The sequence below is a fragment of the Paroedura picta genome, chromosome 12 (genome assembly GCF_049243985.1).
Source record: "Paroedura picta isolate Pp20150507F chromosome 12, Ppicta_v3.0, whole genome shotgun sequence".
Classification (NCBI taxonomy): Eukaryota; Metazoa; Chordata; class Lepidosauria; order Squamata; family Gekkonidae; genus Paroedura; species Paroedura picta.
Genome location: NC_135380.1, coordinates 33,144,413 through 33,165,952, shown reverse-complemented (window position 1 = coordinate 33,165,952; position 21,540 = coordinate 33,144,413). Strand labels below are relative to the sequence as shown.

At 49.9% G+C, this 21,540-nt stretch overlaps 1 protein-coding gene across 4 annotated transcripts in view; it reads right to left on the bottom strand.

Moving 5' to 3' along the window:
* The window catches only part of LMX1B (LIM homeobox transcription factor 1 beta), a 177,495-nt gene that overhangs the window by 110,242 nt on the left and 45,713 nt on the right, over positions 1-21,540 (bottom strand). The gene's annotated exons all lie outside the window — the stretch shown is intronic.

The following is a 21,540-nucleotide window of genomic DNA, read 5'->3' as shown; positions in this document are numbered from 1 at the left end:
AGACCCCAAAGTACCCAGACGGTCTGCTAAGGATCTGACTAGAAGCTTGGCGACCCCAGTCTGATCAGATCTCAGAACTCCAGACCCAACCTGGATAAGCCCAGGCAATTCAATCCTTGTTAGATTTCAGAAGCATAGCAGGGTCGACCTTGGCCTGCATTTGGATGGGAGACCTCTAAGCCAGGGGTAGTCAACCTGTGTCCCTCCAGATGTTTGTGGACTACAATTCCCAGGAGCCCCTGCCAGCAAACACTGGCAGGGGCTCATGGGAATTGTAGTCCACTGACATCTGGACTGCCACATATTGACTACCCCTGGACTAGACAATGAAACAAGAAACTGGGGGTGAAGGATCTGATCCCAAAAGAGATCTGGAGGGTGAGCCACCCCTTACCTTGGGGACCTTCCCGTAAAATCTACCCAGGTCCCTACACCCCTCCCCACCGGGGATCGGCGGCTTCTCAGCTGCCCTCAGGATCCTCATCTTTGGTTGGACCGGCCCTGGGGTCTGAAACCGAAACAGCCGGCAGCAGCACGGCTAAGCTGGGGACAGCCTCGCCGTCCTCTGTCCCTGCGCCGCGAGCGCGGGGAGCAGAGCGAAGGCGACTTTATGTAAATGACCAGTGACAGCGAGATTGCGCGAGGAATATCAATGGAGTAATTACAGTTACAGGCGCTCCTGCGCTGCTGCCTGTGCCGCCGCCGCCGCCGCTGCTGCTGCTGCTGCTCCGCCGCGGAGCCGGTGTTAATTTTTCACACTGCTCCCTCGGGAAAGATCGGAGCCCGCTCCTAAGAGCAGAGCTAATAATCGGAGCCTCTGAGCCACCGCCGCCGCAAGTTGCCCCGAGGTCTTTCCGAGCAGGCTGCTAAACGCTGCCTGTCTCCCCGGAGAGGGAAGGGAGAGAGATAAAATGATTAAAAACTGCCAGATTGCCTTGGCAATCACTCGGCTTGACTGTCAGCCAAAGACAAGATAAATCTCAGCGACTGTCCCCCCCTCCCCTCCACCCCCCTCCCGCGACTGCCCCGGCCTCTTGCGCAAGCTGGCGGAGCGGAACGCAAAGCTGCGGGGAGCAGAGGCAGCAGAGGCAGCGGGCATCCCCCAGCCCGAGAAACCTTCCGGGCAGTGCCCTGGTGGTCCCTGGCAGAAGGGCCGGACGTGCCTTGCGCACTGTGCGCAGGCGGGAGGCACATCATGTGCATGGGAACGCAGCCATGCTCCAGGGTTTACCGGGCAGTGCTTCCCACTCTTTAAACGCTACCTGGGAGTCCCAAAGCAAAAAAAAAAAAAAAAAGGGGGGGGGGACCGGGTCATTGTCCTTGCAAACTCGCTCTCCAACCTGGCATAGTGGTTCAGAGCAGCAGCTTCTAATCCGGAGAACCGGGTTTGATTCCCCTGTCCTCTTCCACGTGCAGCCATCTGGGTGACCTTGGGCCTGTCCCAGTTCTCTCAGAGCTGTTCTATAGCAGCAGTTCTGTTTGAGCTCTCTCCACCCCCCACCTTCCTCACAGGGTGTCTGTTGTGGGAACAGGAAGGGGAAGGAGTTTGTAAACTGCTTTGGGAGTCCTTCGGGCAGTGAAAACAAATTTCACCAAGGCCTAGACTAGTGAGTGTGTGGTCAAGCCTCACTGCCCTCTTCAGGGATTAAAGGGACCAGGACATTTGTGACATCTGCTACAGTGCCTGGCAAGCATCATGAAACTGGAACCTTGGAAGGGGCCTGCCCTAAACCTAAGGGTCCTGCTACTGCTGCCATATTCCAGGTGGGGCCTGGAGTTCTCCTGGAGTTACAACAGATATTACAAAGATCCATTCCGAGAAGAAGAGGAGGAGGAGCTGGGTTTTCTTGTACTCCACTTTTCACTACCCACAGGAGTCCCAAAGCAGCTTCCAGTTGCTTACCCATCCTCCCTCCTCCACTGACACCCTGTGAAGCAGGTGGGGCTGAGTGAGCTCTGAGAGAACTGTGACCAGCCCAAGGTCACCCAGCTCTTACTCCAAGCCTGTGGGTGAGGCCAGGGCAATCAGCACACCCAGATGTACCACCTAGCTTGCCCCCCCCCATCCTCTCTTAGGAACTGATTCATTTGGATCAGAAAGACAGAAGTTGATATTCAATCTTAACGTTAATTGCATAATGCTGGTTTAAAAGGATTTCATAATTTCATGGTTTTATTGATTGTAATAATATGTTTAGGGTTCTCAACCACCCTGAGATGACTTGCTTGAGAGGGGGCAGTAGAAAAATCGATCGATCGATCGATCAATCAATCAATCAATCAGTAAAGGTTCTCTCTGATGCTGCCTCATTGCACTGCTATTCCAAGGTTTGCTGTCTCTGCATATAAGGATCCTTTTAGACACAATGGCCAGTCGCTCTTTTAAAGCCACGCATGATCATGGGCATATCTATGTCCACTCACAGCAAATTCACAGTTTGGTTCCTAGCAAGAGTAAAGGTTTCCTTTGGTCTGTCTTGACTTTGTTGCCCATGGTGAAAGAAAGGGCAGCTGTGGAGGAAAGACAGAAGAAGAACAGTCTGGTTTTCATATCCCACTTTTCACTACCCGAAGGAGTCTTCAAGCAGCTTCCAATCATCTTCCTTTCTTCTCCCCACCACAGAGACCCTGTAAGGTAGGTGAGGAACAGCACTATCAGGACTGTGATGAGTCCAAGATCATCCAGCTGGCTACATGTGGAGGAGCGCGAAATCAAACCTGACTCGCCACCACTTTTAGCCACCACACCAAACTGGATGGCAGCACATCTGCCCTATGTTCCCTCCTGTGTCAGGCACTGCCTCCAGGTGTCCGGAAATTTCTCAAGGTGAAGTTGGCAAGCTCAGACCCCACAGGTCTAGTGAACCTCTTTTATTGGCCATCAAAAGGGGTTCCCATCATTTTCTCTCTTGGCTGCTGGCACACGTGGTTGGATAATCCACTGAATATGCTGCAGCGATCCCTGGCAACTGGATTTTCCAGTGTGGAACAGGAAAATCCAGCTGCAACAATTGCTTTCATGCACTGAGCATGAATTGATAGCACATTGCACAACGTGCCTGAACTATTGGTCAATGGAGAGACACACCAGAAAATCCCACTGAGAGGAAGGGGTGGAGCCGTGCATTTGGGAAGGGGGTTTCATCCTCAATAACTCCAATTAGGTGACAAGGCAAAGAGGCTGAAACCGGGAGCCCTGCTTGACCAGGAGGGATGTGTCATCATCCCCTATAAATGAGTGTTGGGCTTGCTCATTCTTCGTGGGGGAGGGGGATGCTGCCCTGCCTGCCCTGGCCAATGCACTGGGAATACAACTGACGCACCACTCCTGAAAGTGATGGGGGCCCACTTGCTGGCCATGATCAATAATGTGCCTCCTGGACCATGTGCAGAGGTTAGTCATGTCCCATTTGCCTGGAATTGTGTTTGTCTCGTATTTCCTTCAGGGAGCTCAGAGTAGAGTGCAGGAATCGAACCCTTGTTCCACCCATAACAAAGGGCCTGCAATGAGGGTCATTCTGAGGGACACAGAGAGAAAGATCTTCTCAAGACCAGGGAGGTTGATCGCTTTGACCTTCAACACTCCTGGTCAGGATCCAACACCCTCTGCATCCAGGGCCTCAGGACAGATTCAAGGAGGATAGGACCCACAGTGGCCACTAACTATGGTTGCCAAAGAGGAGCTCCACATCCAGCGACGGTATATTTCTGAAAACTAGAAGAAGTCTGTTTTTTATACCCCACTTTTCACTACCCAAAGGAATCTCAAAATAGCTTACAATCGCCTTCCCTTTCTCTCCACACAACAGATGCCCTGTGAGGTAGATGAGGCGGAGAAGGCTCTGAGGGAACTGTGACTGGCTCAAGGTCATCCGGTAGGCCCCATGTGTCTCAAAGCGGCTTTGCTTTCCCTTCTTCTCCTCACAGCAGACACCCCGTGTGGTGGGTGAGGCTGAAAGATCTCTGAGAGAACTGTGACTGGCCCAAGGTCACCCAGCTGGCTACCTCTGGAGGAGGAATGGGGAATCAAGCCTGGTTCTTAACTATGACACCACGCTGGCTCTCAAAGGAGGTCAATACAAAGTGGCTGCCACGGGGATTCGGGTCAATCCCAAAATGCTGGGAAGCTCCAATCCAATTGGATGTAGCTGCTTCTGAATAGGCATTCTCTATTCACAGAAGGCGAGGCTTCCTACCCTGTTCTGAAGTGTCTCCTGCCCCAGTGCCCTACACTACTACGGCATCAACGATCGCCACTCCCCAAACCACAATGATCACCTCCAAAAGAACAGATTTACTTAGTTTCATATTGAAGCCTTTCCATTTTTTTTAAGTGCAAAAGGCAGATTTTCTAACTCAACTTTTGAAACGTTTATCTGTTCCAAGATACTTGAAGGGGCTCTCCAAGTAAAGGTGGTCACTGTGACACTGTGACTCCCCCCCCACTAATCCCCCACTGTGCTTGCCCACAATCTCCACATGTGTACCGGCCCTCACCCTGTGTGCGGTGGATGGGAGCCTCTGCCCACGGCCCAACTGAGCTGGCTGCCCCCCTCCATTGATGCCCGGGCCCAAGAGTGGTCACCCCCCACCCCAATGGGGCAGCAGCCCTTGTTGCTCCCTGGTTAAGACTACACTCTTCTCCAAGCTGTCTGGCAGAGAGGGAAGGCAGCAACACCAGCTGCTTGAGTTGCAGCCCTCTCCGGGATCAAAGCTGGATCTTCCAGATGCAAAGCTGGCACTCGGCCTTCTGATGCGCGCGAAGGAAAAGTGAGAGCCCCGTTGGAGCCTTCTTGGGAATGTCTATTTGTCCCTGCAGCACTCAAAGCACTCCTCTGAACCTTGTAGCGAATAGGTCAGGAGGAGTAAGACATGGGATTCTCCTGCCTTGGATGCCTTGGATGCTTACCTTTGGGGGTGTTCAAGGAAAGAGAGCTGACAGAGAAGGGAAGGTTGTCTTAACTCCAAATAAGCCCTCAAAGCCAAGGGAGTTAATAAGAAGCTAATAAGAACTCCAGAAAAGTAAAGACCATATCAGGATCCCCGTTCCTTCCTCCTCCAGGAAATCATCCAAAGGGACTGAAGTGGTGATGAAAAGCATTTTTAACCCACTCCCCTTTGGAGCAACTAGGAGGAAGTTTGCCAGAACTAAGCTATAGATGACAAGGTTCCCTCCCTCTTTGAACTGGGAAATCTATGCCTAAGCAAGACAGGATTTTAAGATAACTTTTTGTATGATGCATGCAGGGATGGCTTTTGGGAATGGTTTTGTGGGCACACAGAGATGTAGGAGAGGATGAGAGATTCTGGCATTTCAGTAGTTTTTCCAGAGAGGGCAGGAAAGGATGTTGCTACCCTCAGGGCTGGTGATAGCTTAGGCTGTGCAAGATTTTTCTGTTTTGCATAATTTATTCTGCAGTCTTCACTATTTTGCATAATTTATTCTGATTCTGCTTATCTCGAGAAGAACAAAAAGGCCCGCACGGAATCCCTGAAAAGTTTATTCAGCCACTTCTCTGGGTTCTGAGACTAGCAGTTGTTCCCTGTATGGTTTCAAAATATATCTTAAGAACCATGAGGGCTAGGGACTTGACTTCTATTTTTAAAGCAAAGATCCCCTTTTCAGGGACATGAAGAATACATAAAGCTGAGGCCTGCACAATATGAGTCTGTGCCTCAGAATCCCATCTGATACCGCAAATCGTTTGGGGATATCCTTCAGTTCGCCCCAGAGTTGTCTTGCCCCCAAACAGACTTAAATTTCCTTCCTCCACAATAAGGACCCAAAGCAGCTTACATCTTCCATGTGAGGTAGGCTAGGCTGACAGAATGACCAGCCCAAGTTCACCCAGCCAGCTTCCACGGCAGTGTCTCCCAGTCTCCCAGTCTTCGGTTTGCTTCTGCTAATACCTGCTGCATGCTGTCTGTCATCTGTCACTGAAAAATCCTGACGGTTTCTGCATGTGGACTGTCAAGACCAGGGGTAGTCAAACTGCGGCCCTCCAGATGTCCATGGACTACAACTCCCAGGAGCCCCTGCCAGCGAATGCTGGCAGGGGCTCCTGGGAATTGTAGTCCATGGACATCTGGAGGGCCGCAGTTTGACTACCCCTGGTCAAGACAGTTCACCCTGGTATGTCAGATGTGGCCTGCTCTTTGAAGAAGAAGAAGAAGAAGAAGAAGAAGAAGAAGAAGAAGAAGAAGAAGAAGAAGAAGAAGAAGAAGAAGAAGAAGAGTTGGTTCTTATATGCGGCTTTTCTCTACCCGAAGGAGTCTCAAAGCAGCTTACAGTCGCCTTCCCTTTCCTCTCCCCACAGCAGACACCTTGTGAGGTAGGTGAGGGTGAGAGAGCCCTAATATTCCTTCTCGGTCAGAGCAGCTTTATCAGTGCTGTGGTGAGCCCAAGGTCACCCAGCTGGCTGCATGTGGGGGAAGAGCAGGGAACCAAACCTGGCTCACCAGATTAGAAGTCCACACTCCTAACCACTACACCAAACTGGCTCTCACTAGTCCTTATGAAACAAGTTAGACTTCTCTGCAAATAAATATGGATAGGATCAGACAACAGGTCTGTCTGTTTGTCATTCACACACACACACACACTGCACACACAACACATAAGCCTGCCGAGACAAATTCTAGGGGTGAGGGAGAAGAAAACATGATATTTTCCAAAACCAGGACGCTGCTTTTTGTCCCTGGCGCTCCACGTCCAGATGCCCTCTCTGTTTTCCAGTGGTCCAGAGTTGCCTGATTAACTAGAACATGCCAGGTACCCCACCACTATTAAGCTGTTCTATACAATTTACAATGGCCATATAACCTTCGAGACGCTTGGATTTCGCCAAAAAGTTAACTGGAGCATTAATCGTGGACTGAGCAGTCAGGAAAACAAGTTACAATCGGTGATTTAGAAACAGCAACGTTTTTTTTTTAAGCCCACAAATCCTTTCATTTACTCTCTCTCTCCGCCCTCCGCCCCCCCTCGCCCCAAGACGTTCGTAATGCTTGATTCTAACCAGGTATTTCACTCTGAACGTGCTTTAATGCCTTATTTTTGGAACCTCTCAAAGCATTTTGAGCTGTGATGTGTGAAATCCTACCCAACCAAAACAACACTGAGCCATCTCTCATTGTGCAGAATTCAGCATTTTTGTTTAAAAAAAACAAGGAAAGCAAGTGGCTAGTCCTTTTGTTTTCAAGCATATATTAGCAATGATTGCTTCGATCCCTGCTGAGGCTATGTGGCTAAGTAGGATTTAAAGGGGGGGGGGGCACAATAGTATCATGCCTTTGTTATATTATGGATACCTTATTGCCTATTTTTAAACTGTATAAATCGCCTTCCCCCAATGCTCAAGACAGTTTTTCTAAGCAAAATCAACTGGGTTTTTTGCTGAAGCCACATGAATTCTACAAAAGGCAAGAATCAAACAGACCTTAATTTTAGCCAGAGGTAAGAGTTGTGCTCTGGAACTGGTCTACATAATACAAAAAGTGAGAGTCCCTGAGCATGCCCAGATAGATTCATCTGTTCTGTTCCACTTAATATTTCTGGTAAGGCCTTGGAGGAGGAGCATGTCTCATGGCTTAAGTGCCACTCAGTGCTTAACATCCACTCAGGGTGACTGTCCCACCCCTGAGTGCCTCCTCCTCCAACCACCTTGCCTGTCCAGCAGCCAGCCAATCGCCTTCCATCCCCCACCCCTGACCGCCTCCACCACTTTCCACTTCCCTCCGAGCTGCCCCTGCTGGTGAGTTCCCTGCCCAAGGGCCTCCAGCCCCTGGACCTTTGGGCTCCCTGGAAGGGTGCCTCAACCCTAGACAACCAAGCCACTCGGCCGTAGCGTGGGCCAGGGACACACCACCCTAAGAACTACCTGCAGCCTTTCCAGGTCTTGGGAGGAGGGAGAGGCCATCCAGAGAACAGCCGCCTTCCACCTTTCCAGGTCCTGGGTGGAGGGCCAGGCTGTCTGCAGAGTTCCTGCCAGCAAGACTATGTCATCCCCACTTCAACACTCCCTCACGTCCTTCAAGGGGCCCACCAGAGAAAGCCATGAGCCCGTCTGTCCCTGTGACATGTATGGCCGCCAATCTCCATCTCTCCACTAACAAACCCTCATTCACCCCCGTATCACAACAATCCCCACTACACCCCCCACACCTACATGCCCTTCCACACAGAACACCTCACCACCACCTTCTTCCACCCCCCACCCCCATCTAGTGCCCATTGTATTCCTGAATGCAACAGGCTTTGCCCCTAGTTACCAAATAAATTATGGTCTATGTAGACTTATGTGGGTATGTTGGATACAGGATTGCCAGCTCTGGGATACTTTGGGGGTATAGCGGGAGTGGGCAGGATTTGGGCCAGGGGGAGACGGACCTCTGTTGAGTATAATTCTATGGAATGCCCCCTTCAATGCAACCATTTTCTCCAGGGGAACTGATCTCTTTAATCTATAAACTGTAACCCCCGGGGGATATCCCTATTTGGGTGTGGCTTATGGATGAGAAGACCCAACTTCAGGGCTTGCACCAGACACCCTCTATTTTTTTAGAAATGGAATCAGGGCATGTTCCCTTCCTATGGTCTCTCTATCTCAGAGGACTGAGCAATGGTAGATTTGTGCATTCATCTCCTGATAACAAGCAGAATCAAGTAATGACCTCCATGCCTGGGCTCGATCAGGGTAGTATAGGCAGGGTTTCTCACTGTCTCCATTACTGCTCATGCTTTTCAAGGGAGCCAAGCCATACACTCAGTTGCAAGTGCTGAGTCAATCCAATGCTTTACATGTAAGAAATTAGTTATCAGGGTCACATCCACATATACAAGTCAATTAAATGGGCAAAAGCAACCACTGTGGGGGATTCCCATGTGTGGAACAATCCGCACAGATCAAAAATCACCCACCAAGCTTCCTGATCACCTGGCATTACCTCAAGCCTTGTACATCAGGTCTGGGTTGGGAAATGCCTGGAGACCTTGGAGGTGGTGACAGGAGCGGGCAGGATTTGGAACAGGGAGGGACCTCAGTGGGGAATGAAGCTAAGGAGTCCCAAAGGAGCCATGTTCTCCAGGGGAACGGATCTCTGTCACCTGGAGATGAGATTACACCTGGAGACTGGCATTCTTAGCTTCATAGGAAGGGGGCAGATCCATCCTCTCCAGAGAGGCCGCCAACCAAGAAAGGAGGCCAAGCTGAAGTTGTTGGTATCCCTCAGGGCAAAAAGGGAGAGCCAAGAGTTTGCAGGAAGAGCCAGTGACATGCCCACTCCTGGGGCTGCAGGACCTTGGCACCTGCCCAGTGATCCCAGGTCCTGATGCCAGCCCTGCATGCACGAAGGTATCACATACTCACTTTGGGACTTCCATCTCCTCTCAGCTTTTCTTGATTGATGCAGAGAAATGCAGTATTCCCCCACCCCCCTGCATTTGGTTGGCTGAGGCAGACAGCCAGCTCACTGAGGTTGATGTGCCAAAAGGGTGACTCTCCAGGTGTGCAAATGGCCATCTGCCTTTGCCACAGGTGCATGCCTGAATCTGCCCGGAGGAAACCCAGGTCAGCGCTTCACCTACGGACGCGAGCACACCAAAGGCTTTGCCGTCTGCATGTCTCTCTCGGGGTGGAGCAGGAGGGCTTGTTCGGTAAGGCGGTGTCTCCCAGCATCGTCAAGCTGACACACAGAAAGGAAGCCACAGATGTCTACCACATGAGCAGGTTAAAAATGTGCTGGTGACGGGGCCGCGATGACAGCCCATGTCCCACAATGCAGTGCGGCGGGAATGTTCTCATTCCATTGAGAAATGACTGCAGGGCCTGCTTGAGAGTTTCAGGCTTGCAGAGCCGGGAAGAACCAAGAGGATGGATGGGTTTCCTTGTGGAAGATGACAGAAGGCGGGGAGGAAGAGCCGTCCCCCTCCCCTCGGTCCCCCTCCCCATACTCAGCCCAGCTGCCAGAATAATTTAAAGGGATGTTAAGGAATCCCTCCATTTTACTCGAATAGAGACAATAGGCAGGTCTCTGTGTTGTCTTTACACACACACACTCATACACAAAATAATCTACAACTTGTACCCGGAACAGCTGACTTCTGCCATCTGCATACTGTCTGCAAATTAGCCTGCTTTTTATTGACTTGTGCATAATTTATTCTGCTTTGGCTGGTCCAGAAACCAAGCAAGGGTCTCCTGGGGGGGGGGGGCTGAAGTTGCCCCCTACCAGGTAACTAAGCATAACCTTAGCAATGTTACCAGCACCTCACTGTTTTCGTCTCTGAAGCTGAGTTTATGCCTCGTGGGTCCCTCCTCTCTAAATGGGCAAATGTATTGTGGTGGTGGTGGGGGGGGGGAGGTGGCACCCCGAGGGAACCAACCCTGACTTCTGGCCTCTGGTCTGATCTTCCCGTCACTGCTGAACGAGGAGCTCATGAAAGACACCAGCGTGTGCACGTGCCCGCATGCAAAATGAGCTTAGTAAGCAAAAGCTATCTTCGTAACAGTTAATAAAAGAAGCCCTTTAAGCACTAAGTGGGAAATTATAACCACTGTCCTTCTGCTACGTTGAAGCTTCAACGTCTTTAATTATGTTTGGCCTAGTTTTATTTAACTGGTGTTGGGAGGCGAGGATGAGGGAGGGGAGGGGGAATAATCCGAGCAGAGCCTTCCTGAGGCTGTTCCCAAGGCAGAAGCCATGGGCTCTGTGCAAGTGAATGCTCCCCTAATGGGAGTTGAATGGCGCACAGATAGGAACTATGTGCTCTCTGACTGACTCAGCTCTGGGTGGAGGCAAACAGCTCCTGAGCTTTATCAATGGCCGGACGTCAGAGATGCTTCCAAAATCTCCCGCCTGCAAATTGCTTCCCAGGTTTGAATGACCTGGTCTGGTTTCCAGTGCGGAACAGAAGGCGCATTTTGGGGGACTTCTCCAGTGTTCCATTTTTAGATTTTGTGCAGACCCGCTACGCATGTGCAGTTTGCTGGAACTTCCTTGACTTCGTTCCTCCCCCCCCCCGCAAGCATGTTAATGATATGCATTTGTGCATTCATTAAAATGTACAAAAAGAGTCGTTCTGATGAGACTGCACATGTGAAACCGCATTAAGTTCCTTCTGTATGGAACCAAACCGATGAGCAGGGTTTGCAAGCGAAACTGCCCTGCAGCGGAATCATGGCGCAATCATCCATGCAGCTGAATCTTTTTTTTTTTCACAATGTTGTTGTCAGCGTCCTCCTGTGTATTGATAAGGTTGCAGGGCTGGGGGAAATGTTAATGAATGGAAGGGAAAAGTAATCTTGGGCAACCAGGGTGGAGTTTAATTCTGGGATTTATTTTGGATCTACTGTCAGTGGAGTGGAATGCAGCACAGAGCTAAATTTTGGATCCAAACAGGAATTGAGGGGAGAGGGGGAGGTCACCTCAAGGGACAAGCAAAGATTCAGGATAAGAAGACTTCCCTGTTCCACTGTTTTCTTTTTCCTTTTTTTAAAAAAATTGATCTCTCCATTTTCTGGATCACACTGCTTGATCCAGGACTCAAACCCGTTCATTGACAGCTGGATTGGTGTCATGAGGTGTTTCCAAAAACAGTGAGCATTTAAATTGGGGAAGGGGATTGCTTTTCAACTCTAACACTGCTCATGACTTGATGACAGCATCTCACCCTGCCAAAAGCAGGGTTGGCAGCTCTGGACTGGGAATCACCTGGAGACCTTGGGGTAAAGCCAGGAGTGGGCGAGATTTGGGGCAGGGAAAGAGTTCACTGGAATATTAAGCCACCCTCCAAAGCAGCCATTCCTTCCAGGGCAACTGATCTCTGTTACCTGGAGATGAGCTGTAAAACCGGGGGATCTGGCATCCCTAGCTGATAATAACACAATGCTGCAAGAGGGCATCTGCACAGAAGCACCTTTGTGGCTTGCCAGATTGCAAGGTTAAATCAGGGCTTCTTCCTTATTGCTTCAGAGCTCCTCTCTTTATAATGGGGAGGAGTGCTAAAAATTGCATCTGAAATTGGGTTCTGAGCAGTTTCCCCCCCACACACACACACAGACACACACACCCCTGTTCACTTGCATCCCCCCCCCCCACATTGTGTACATTGATAAACCCTTGCAACAAAGAAAAGAAAAGCAACCTTGATGTGGTTGCGTGAGTGAATCAAGATGCCTTGCGATGCAGCAGTTTCTTGAAGCGCACATGTCCTTGGTAATGGTAACAATGAAGGGCCCGACGAGTCACAGGAACCGGCTGCAAGCTGCGTGTGCCGCGCTGGATTTGTGGGCAAGCCAAGTATACTACAGTTTAGGACATCAGATTATGAGAGGCCTCTAATGTAAAATAAAACCCTAAAATTACTAGATTGTTGAAGGCGGGGGGGGGTGTAAAGCTATGAAATTCAGCGTAGTTTAGGCTGGCCTTGGCGTGTCTGAATTGTGGAATAACAAAGAATGGAACAATGGAGAATTTCCAAATGTATCACTTCCACTTTGGGAGCCAGACCAGAGAATGTGGAACTCTGGAATCCAGGGAAAAACAGAGAGGACGAAAATTTAAGATGCATCCCTCACAAGCTAGCTCTGGACTGGGAAATACCTGGAGATTTTTGTTGAGGGGGGGCCTGGGGAAGGTAGGGTTTGGGGAGGGGAGGGGAGGGACCTCAGAAGGATACAATCTCATGGATCCCACCCTCCAAAGCAGCCATTTCCTCCTGGGGAACTGATCTCTGTTGTCTGGAGACAACAGGGGTAACAGTGGGAGATCTCTGGGTCCCACCTCACAAGGTTCATTGCTGCGTGTCTAAGATGGCCGACTCAGACATGGCAAATTCCCAGAAAGCTGAAGGTGGGGCCTCAGGAGAGCAGGGTTACCCAGTCCCCCCTGGCCACTGGCAGGGGATGGGGAAGGAGGTATGCCAGTTCCAGGTTAGGAAACCCCTGGAGATTTAGGGATGGAGCCTGGAGAAGACAGGGACCTCAGTAGGGTCCAATGTCATCGAGTCCACCTTGCAAAGCATCCATTCCCTCCAGGGGGACTGATCTCTGAAAGCCTGGAGAGGAGCTGTAATTCCGGGGCATCCCCAGGTCCTGCCTGGAGGCTCCTATGGGGAGGGCAGGGTTTGAGAAGGAGAGGGTCTAAAGCAGGGGTAGTCAAACTGCGGCCCTCCAGATGTCCATGGACTACAATTCCCAGGAGCCCCCGCCAGCATTTGCTGGCAGGGGCTCCTGGGAAATGTAGTCCATGCATATCTGGAGGGCCGCAGTTTGACTACCCCTGGTCTAAAGCCATAGAGTCTGCCTCTAAAGCGGCCACATTATCCGGAGGAACTGACCTCTGGAGTCTGGGAAAGCAGCAGCCCTGCCGCACGCTGCAAGGACAGATAAGGCCTCCTTTTTATGCTGCGGTTACGGCACGGCTGCCGTTGCTCTGCGGTTGGCGTTCCCGTCGCTCCTGGTCATGTCAAACGCGAGGGCTGCCTGCTGCTGAGATCATTTTTCCTTGATTAGTCATTACCTTCCCCCTGATTAATGCCTTCGCCGTACAAATTACCTAAACCTCAATATTAGGTATATTTATGAGAGATGCAGTAATTGGCTTGGGGGAAACCGCTCTTGCGTTGGAACTTTTCCTTTTCGATCCTCGGGGCAGGAACATCGCAGACTCAAAGTGGCCTCCAAAGAGAAGACGTCGAGCTCTCCCGGCAATAGGATTCTATCGGGCGGTTGCCAAATTCCAGAGCGGGCTGGGAGGTTCCCCTCCAATTCCCAAAAGATCCCCAGACAACAAAGTTCCCTTCGGAGAAAACAGCTGCTTTGGGGGGTGGACTCTAAGGCATTATAGCCCACTATAGCCCACCTAGGGTCACCAGCTCTGTGTTGGGATACTGGAGATTGGGGGTTGGAGACTGGAAAGGGCAGCGCTTGAGCTAGCAAAAACCTCAGCGGGGTATAAGGCTGTAGATTCCACTGTCCAAATCCGCCATGTTCTCCAGGGAACGGATCTTGGTTGTCTGGAGAAAGGTTGTAATAGTGAGAGATCTCTAGGTGCCATCTGGAGGGTGGTACCTTAGTCCCTCCCCACCCCCACCCCCTGCTCTTTCCGGGCTTTACCCCAGACCTCCAGGACATTCCCAACAAGGAGTTGGCAGTCCTAACTCCGCACCTCAGAGAACTTGGAGCTCTTCCTGTAAGCAATAACCTTGGGCCTCCTGTGAATTGCCGTACGCCTTCTAACATGGAAGCTCGCTGGACGGGAAGTTAATAAGGCCCATTTGCATCTCTCGAGGATCTCAGTGCCAGCCTGAGTTCAGCCCTGCATGTCCACACGTGTGTGAACATTTCATACTTGACTGGAAGAACCCAGCACCCCTATATCAAGTTAGCTCAGTTCGACTTGGTCACCAGGCCCTTCACGCAAACTAAGCAAATCTACTCAATTCCTCTTCCTTCCCATGTTTTCCTTCTTGCCAGGGCAATACTCTGTTCACTGCCAGTCATACCCAACTGCCTATCTGGCATCGGAGGCAGCCGTAGACAACAGACGCAACACCATCCAAAATATCTTTGCAACCAAAAGGACTAGAAAATTCCACCCTCCCCTCCAAACAAGAGATAATCCCCACCAATGTGGGTGTTATTAGAACGCCCGGTTTTACAGCCAGTGCCCTGTGGCAGCATATTTGCTCTGCGGCAGCATCGTCATCATGGAGCCCGGCTTCTGCTTTATTGCTGAAACGGAGTCTTTAGAAACCTGGCCCCCGAAGTACATGTGCTGCCCTCTGCCAAAAGCCAGGCTCTTCCCTCCTGTTTCGGATTTCCCAACTGCCACTGATCTGGAGCCAACAACTCGGCTCCCAGAAGCTTCCCTCCATCCACTCGCAGCCCTTAGGGCTCTTACTGGATGCTGCCAGAGTGAACAAGTCACAACACCGGGAAAAAAAACGCCAGCTCCAGAAGCAGCCGCAGTGCCCACACGAGGCCGAGCACAGCTGCAGCCCAGAGGGGACAGGCCCCTTAGCCTGCCAGGGCACAAGCGCAGTTGGCAGATGGGCGGCGGGCTGCAGATGCCCTGGCAAGGACACCTCAGTGTGATCTGCTAGCTAAGGACTGGCACCAAGCGGGGGAGAAAGACACCCTTTCCCAAGGGGCACATCCATTCAGAGTGGCTATGAACTGCAATGCCACTGGACCCCAGAAAGGCACATCCTCTGCACATCTGCTAGGGACACCTACAGGTCTCCTGCTTAATTCCTTTTTTTAATGCATCAGTTGACATTTTTGCTATCATTTTCAGTTCACACTTTTGCTACTGATCTTGTAAGCTGGTTTCTGTTGTGTAGGCCAGCCTTTCTCAACCACTGAGAAACCCCTGAAATATTCTTCAGGCTTTGAGACACCCAGAAGTGGTGCGATCATGCAGAATATTGTTAGGAAGCAGAGCTGTGGACTTGCCCACCTGGGGCCCCTCCTCACGCCCTCTAGGTCAATCACTGGCCATTTTGGAAGGGGTTGGCATGATCATATATGGTCATAACACCCAATAAATGTTTAATGAATTTTTTTTAAAAATGAACTCCCACCCATTCAGGAAACCCTTCCAGGGCTGTCAAGAAACCCCAGGGTTTCATGAAACCGTGGCTGAGAAAGCCTGGTGTAGACAAATCATACCACATTTTTACATAGGGGTACAGCATGGTTATGTATAGCCCTGATTTATGCATTCCCGATTTATGAATACTGGAAAGGAAGTAAATTTTGCAGGGAAAAACTGGTGAAAGCAAATGGGCCATGGGGAGGGGGAGAAATGGGGATTTGATTTTTACAAGGTGAAGAAGAAGAAGAAGAAGAAGAAGAAGAAGAAGAAGAAGAAGAAGAAGAAGAAGAAGAAGAAGAAGAAGAAGCAATAGCAATAATGAGACCTTTACCATTAGGGTTATCCAGTCCTAGCAACTGGGAGGGGATGAGGGGGGACATCAGGAGAAGGAGGGAAGTCCACTCTGCATTGCTAGCAACATGATGATGTCACATTGCCAGCAAACAGCAAATATATAATAGGAGCATTACACCATCAAGACGCATACAGCCACATTCCAAACTGGGAGAGAACTCGTGAAAACAGATACGTTTGGCTGACATTTTTCAGTGCTGAGTCCGTTCTGAAACCACATCCCTCCCACAGGGAAGTCTGCCTTTCTCTCCAGCCCTGTCTGCCCACTGAACTCTAACTATTTCCTTTGCTCATTCACACCTTTTTTTTCTGCGAACCCTGGTCTCACCCAGGGCGTGCACCATGACACTGCAGATGTTGGAAAGGGTATGCCAAAGCAGAGAAGACCCCTGGATTTATAGCATGAGAGTTGGGGAGGGGGTGGAGCTGAGGGTTTCATTCCCTCTGCCCCGTCTGTTGAGATTTTCCATGCTCCGGGTGAAGGGTGACTCCCACGCCCACCTCTGCTCACTCTACGGCTGCAGTCTGCCTCCACTTCTCAATAGGCTTGCCGAGTTTCCAGCCCGTCTCTGCTGAAGGATCTTCAACAACAGTTTTCCATGTCTTGTGAAAAGTGTCACTTACTGGTTTCAGCCCAGTGCAGTGCACAAGACCCGGACTGGGGAGGGAGAGGGGGTACGGTCCTCTGGCAACCTTAACTCTCAATGGCAAGTGAAGGTCAGCTCTGTCCATGTGCCTTAAAAAATCCTTTCATAGGTCTCTTGACCTCCACCCCTCCCCAAAAATGTTGTTTAAGTACTTGGTACTCATTACAGGCAACCGGCGGATGGATCTCTTCTGCTCCCTGTTTAGCTTGCTGATAAAGACACCAGCGAGAAAGATGTAAGCTGTGAGATGACATCCCTCTAAATCACAGCTCCGGTGGACAGAAATGACTTATGATACAAAACAGCTTCTCACATTCTCAAAGAAATGAGCCAGGATGATTTAAGAGGGGCGTGCTTGACTGTTCTACGGCAGTAGAGGGTATAAGAGAACACACCATATTTGTCCAAGATTTATTTCTTTCTGGCTCCATCATGCCAAAGACGTCAGGGAGAAGCATTCGAGCCACCTTCATTTGCCGAAAAAAAGGAGGGGGGGCCCCCACCGATTGGACTTTGAAACTTTCGCTATAAATAAGGGAGATCTGTATACTCTGAAAGCACCTGGCGTTTGACAATTACTGTACAGATACCCTCCAACCTTTCCTGAAGCACGTTTGCATAAATCTTCCCCAGCAGATAAGCATGCAAAAGAGATAACGGAGGGATAAAGAGGTTTCAACAACCTTTTGTGACTTACAACTCTGGCAGCAAATCACCTTGACTGCAAACAAAAAAAAAAGGGAGGAGACTATTGACAGTGGGGTTGTTCAGACCACCACTGGCAATTTCAAAGACCCAGATGAGAGGGAGGGGACAAGAACTCCAGAGACTGCAGGCCAAATACCCATCTGCTTAGTTGAAGTCAAATTAGTTTTGGGCTCTCGGAACACCTTGTTGCCATTTTAGCAGACCTCTCTGCCTCAAAAATCCTCTTTCTTCAGCCAATCAACAACTTTTAGTCCTTGGCCTTCTCTGGCTCCACATGTTCCTTGGCCACTCCTTTGCTCAGCTGCTTGTGGCTTCTGACCCACTTCCCTCAATGTACTGTTTAGCCTTAGTTCCTTCCTCTCTGTGTCTCTGTCCCACTTCTTTGTTTGCCCAGACCCCCTTCTTGAGGAAGGAGGACTACAATTGCCATGAGACCCTGTCAGCATCTAGAGAGCCACAGTTTGGCCATGCCTGATCTAGAACAGGGGTAGTCAGCCTGTGGTCCGCCAGATGTTCATGGACTACAATTCCCATGAGCCCCTGCCAGCAAATGCCACCACGCGCCTTAATTATAGCAAATGCTGGCAGGGTCTCATGGCAATTGTAATCCATGAACATCTGGAGGACCACAGGTTGACTACCCCTGATCTAGAAGACCCAGGTTTGAATCCCAACTCTGCCATGGAAACTCCCTGAGTGACCTTGGGCCAGTCATTCTTAGCCTAACCTACTTCTCAGGTAATTGTGGTGAGGGTAGAATGAATATGTTGTAGCTCTGCTGGGGAGAAATGTGGAGAATAAACATCTAAATAAATGCAATCAGTGCATGAGAAGAAATCAAACAAAGGGCACGTGGATGTCTGTAAGTGTACATGAACCAGCCTATGCAGGAGGTTGTCAAGGAGTCTGAAAATGTTGTCAGAAAGTGGAATTTTCAAATCCAACCAGAAACCACAAAAGTCCGCATCGTCACCGCTAATAAAAAACTGTTCCTCAACATCAACAAGGGCTGAGAGTTACAAAGATACGTCATCATCGCTGTTTAGACGCACAGGCAAATTAAAGTGCAGATATTCAAATAAAACCAGACAACTTTTTAATGTTTGATCTTTCCCTGTCTACCTCAATCATCCCTTAAACTCCACCCTTCCGGCATGGCCTGGCTCCACTCCCTACCCTGCCAGCTAACAGAAGGCATGCTCCAAATGCAACTAGGCCCCATCCTTGGCCCAGCAAGCTCCACCCACAGCTGCCAGGCTCTACAATCGAAGGCTCTGAACCTCAGGAAACCCAGAAACCCGAAGAAGGAGTCAGTTTATGCATCACAAATACATTTCTGATCTGTGAGCCAATGTGTGGAAACTGGCTTGGACTAATCGTTTCCTTGGGCAGAAGGCTGTCTATAAACAGAAGACAATTTTCTCCTCAGATAACTGGATTTCAGGAGCATCTTAGGGTACCATAGGAGGGAAACAGGAAACTAGTGTTCCTTGGGCTAAATCCCACCAACATTTGTCTAGATCTGACCCATATCAAAACCTTTGCACAGAAGTTAGCAACCTCAAAGCAAAACCTTCTCAACCTCCCAAGACCCCCTTGTTGGCTTGACCCCTTCTCTCTCTCCAATCCAACTTAATTTTGTTCCCTAAGCTACTGACAGCCTCTGCTTGAGGACGACCATTTCATCCAATCCTGGAGGGAAACAGTGCTGGCCGATTCCCCTTGGAAAGTGGCGTGGAGCTCCCTCCTTTACCGAAAGACCACAGGAATGGTTTATCACAGAGGCTCTTCCCGGCTAATTGAAGCCAGCCCTGACTTTTGAACCTGGAGGCACTCAAGAAACTTTTAAAGTGTTTTCTCCTACCAGAATGGGGTCTTTGGGGACTGCTTACAGCTCCCTGCCCCGTCACTTTGAATTCATTCTCAATTGCAACCTTCAACGAATCCTCCATGTGAAAGGCAGGATGTAAGCAAAGCAAGAGCCTGGCATGCAGACACGTAATTCTAGGGGATCATCAGGTCCCCCCAGGAGGCTGGCATCCCTGTTCCAGTGGCTGGAACCACCTTGGCGTAAACAGCAGTAGAATCATCTTCGCTAGTTCCTGGATGTGGTTTGGTTACATCAGCTGGGTGGTTTTGAAAAAGGAATTAGTCCATTCTGTGAGCCCACTGAATTTCTAATTGGATCAATCCATTTTCTAACATGGAATCTTTCTCCATAGGATGAGATTGCCATCATCTTCTTCTCCTCAACTAATGAAATCTACTAGAAACACTGGCATCCACATGGAGCCTTCTTGGGTATGACGGCCAAATGAATCGGATAGAGTCAGGTGGGTCGCCATGTGAAGCTGCAGGACAAAGTTGGAGTCTGGTGGCGCTTTGAAGACCCACACATATTATTCAAGGCAAAAGTGTGTGCTTGCACAAAAGCTTATGCCTTGAGTACAGTTTTGTGAGTCACCTGACCTTGCCACCTGGCCTTGGATACCCTATTGCAGCCTATCATAACTTTTCTTTTTTACCATTGAGAACCCCCCTGAAACATTCTCCAGGCTTCGAGAAACCCCAGAAGTGGTGCAATCGTGCAGAATGTGGTTGGCAAGCATAGCTGCGGACACGCCCACCCGGGGGCCCTCCCTTTCCCACCCTCTCCAGGCCCATCATTGGCCATTTGGGGAGGGGGGTGAGTGGACATAACCATATATGGTCATACCACTCGATAATAGTTTAACAGATTTTTAAAATATATTAAAAAATTAACTAACTCCGACTGCTTCAGGAAACCTTTCCAGGGCGGTCAAGAAACGCCAGGCTTTCATGAAACCCTGGCTGAGAGAGCCTGCCCTATTGGGTCACTAAAGCTGTGACGTGACAGTGCTTTCCACCCGCTAGTCCCCTAAAAGAAACCAACACGGAACACCAGCAACTGAAAACTGGGCAGCATGAAAAGGCACACGAGGACAACATCTGAAAACAACCAGAAAAGCCACATTCATAAGGGTTGTGGACCTCCTGGCGGAGGGTCTGGAATTATTTGAGAAATAAAACTGATCTCCACCCTACAGAGATCAATTCTCCAGGGAGGGTGAATTCTATGGCAGGGGTAGTCAAACTGCGGCCCTCCAGATGTCCATGGACTACAATTCCCATGAGCCCTTGCCAGCGAATGCTGGCAGGGGCTCATGGGAATTGTAGTCCATGAACATCTGGAGGGCCGCAGTTTGACTACCCCTGCTCTATGGCATTGTACCCCAGTGAGGGCACTCGCTTCCCCAAACTATGACCTCCCCAGGCTGTATCCCCAAATTCCAGAAATATCCCACCCCCAAGCTGGCAACCCTAGAGATCTGCCTTGCTCACTCAGTGCCGGTCAAAAATCCCCTTTCCACGCTCCAGAGTCTGTGCTCCTCCTTGATCTTCCTGTGACCTTTGCAAGTTTGAATTCCAAATGTAACATAAAGAGGAACGTTTTTTGAAGCCAGCACAAAGAGTTTGAGAACTCGCCCTTTTCCGAATGGGATAAGCTGCTAGCTGAAGGGCCTTTAAAACCACCACGCGCCTTAATTATAGCTCTTAAAAGTTGCTCTGTACTTATCCCTAATAGCATTGCTTTTATGAGGGGCTACGAAAGAGCAATCCCAGTTCCCACTTCTCCGGCAGCTTCCCTGCAGAAAGTTCAAGACTTGAAATCAGGGGCATAATTATGAGAACCCCTGAAGGTCTGTCCAGGAGCCATTGTCCGGGGGCAAATTTGCAGTCATATGCAAGGGAATTTCCTCCCAAGAAATTCTGTACATGCACAGGAATATCAGGACATTGCTATTACAGAAATCACAGTCCTGAGCAGACCTGTCATTCGCTCTGTATAGGGATGCCAGTCCCCAGGTGGGACCTGGGATCCTCCTGGAATTAATAGCTTATCTCCTGGTGACAGAGATCAGTTCCCCTGGAGAAAATATCTGCTTTGGAGGGTGGACTCCTTAGCACTTCGGTCCCTACCCATCTCAAATCCCACCCACTCCCAGCTCCAGATATTTCCCAATCCAGACAGAACTGGCAATCCTTGCAACCAGGTTTCTAGTCCTCATGGCTAAACCTTCAAAGCACATCAGCAATCCCAGAAAGGTTCAGTAAGGTCTGGGGTGGGGGGAAGCAGACTGTTTGGAAAGTGTTCTTGCCATTTCCCTGATTAGGAAGAAAGAACCTAAGCTGACTTTCTGATCTATTA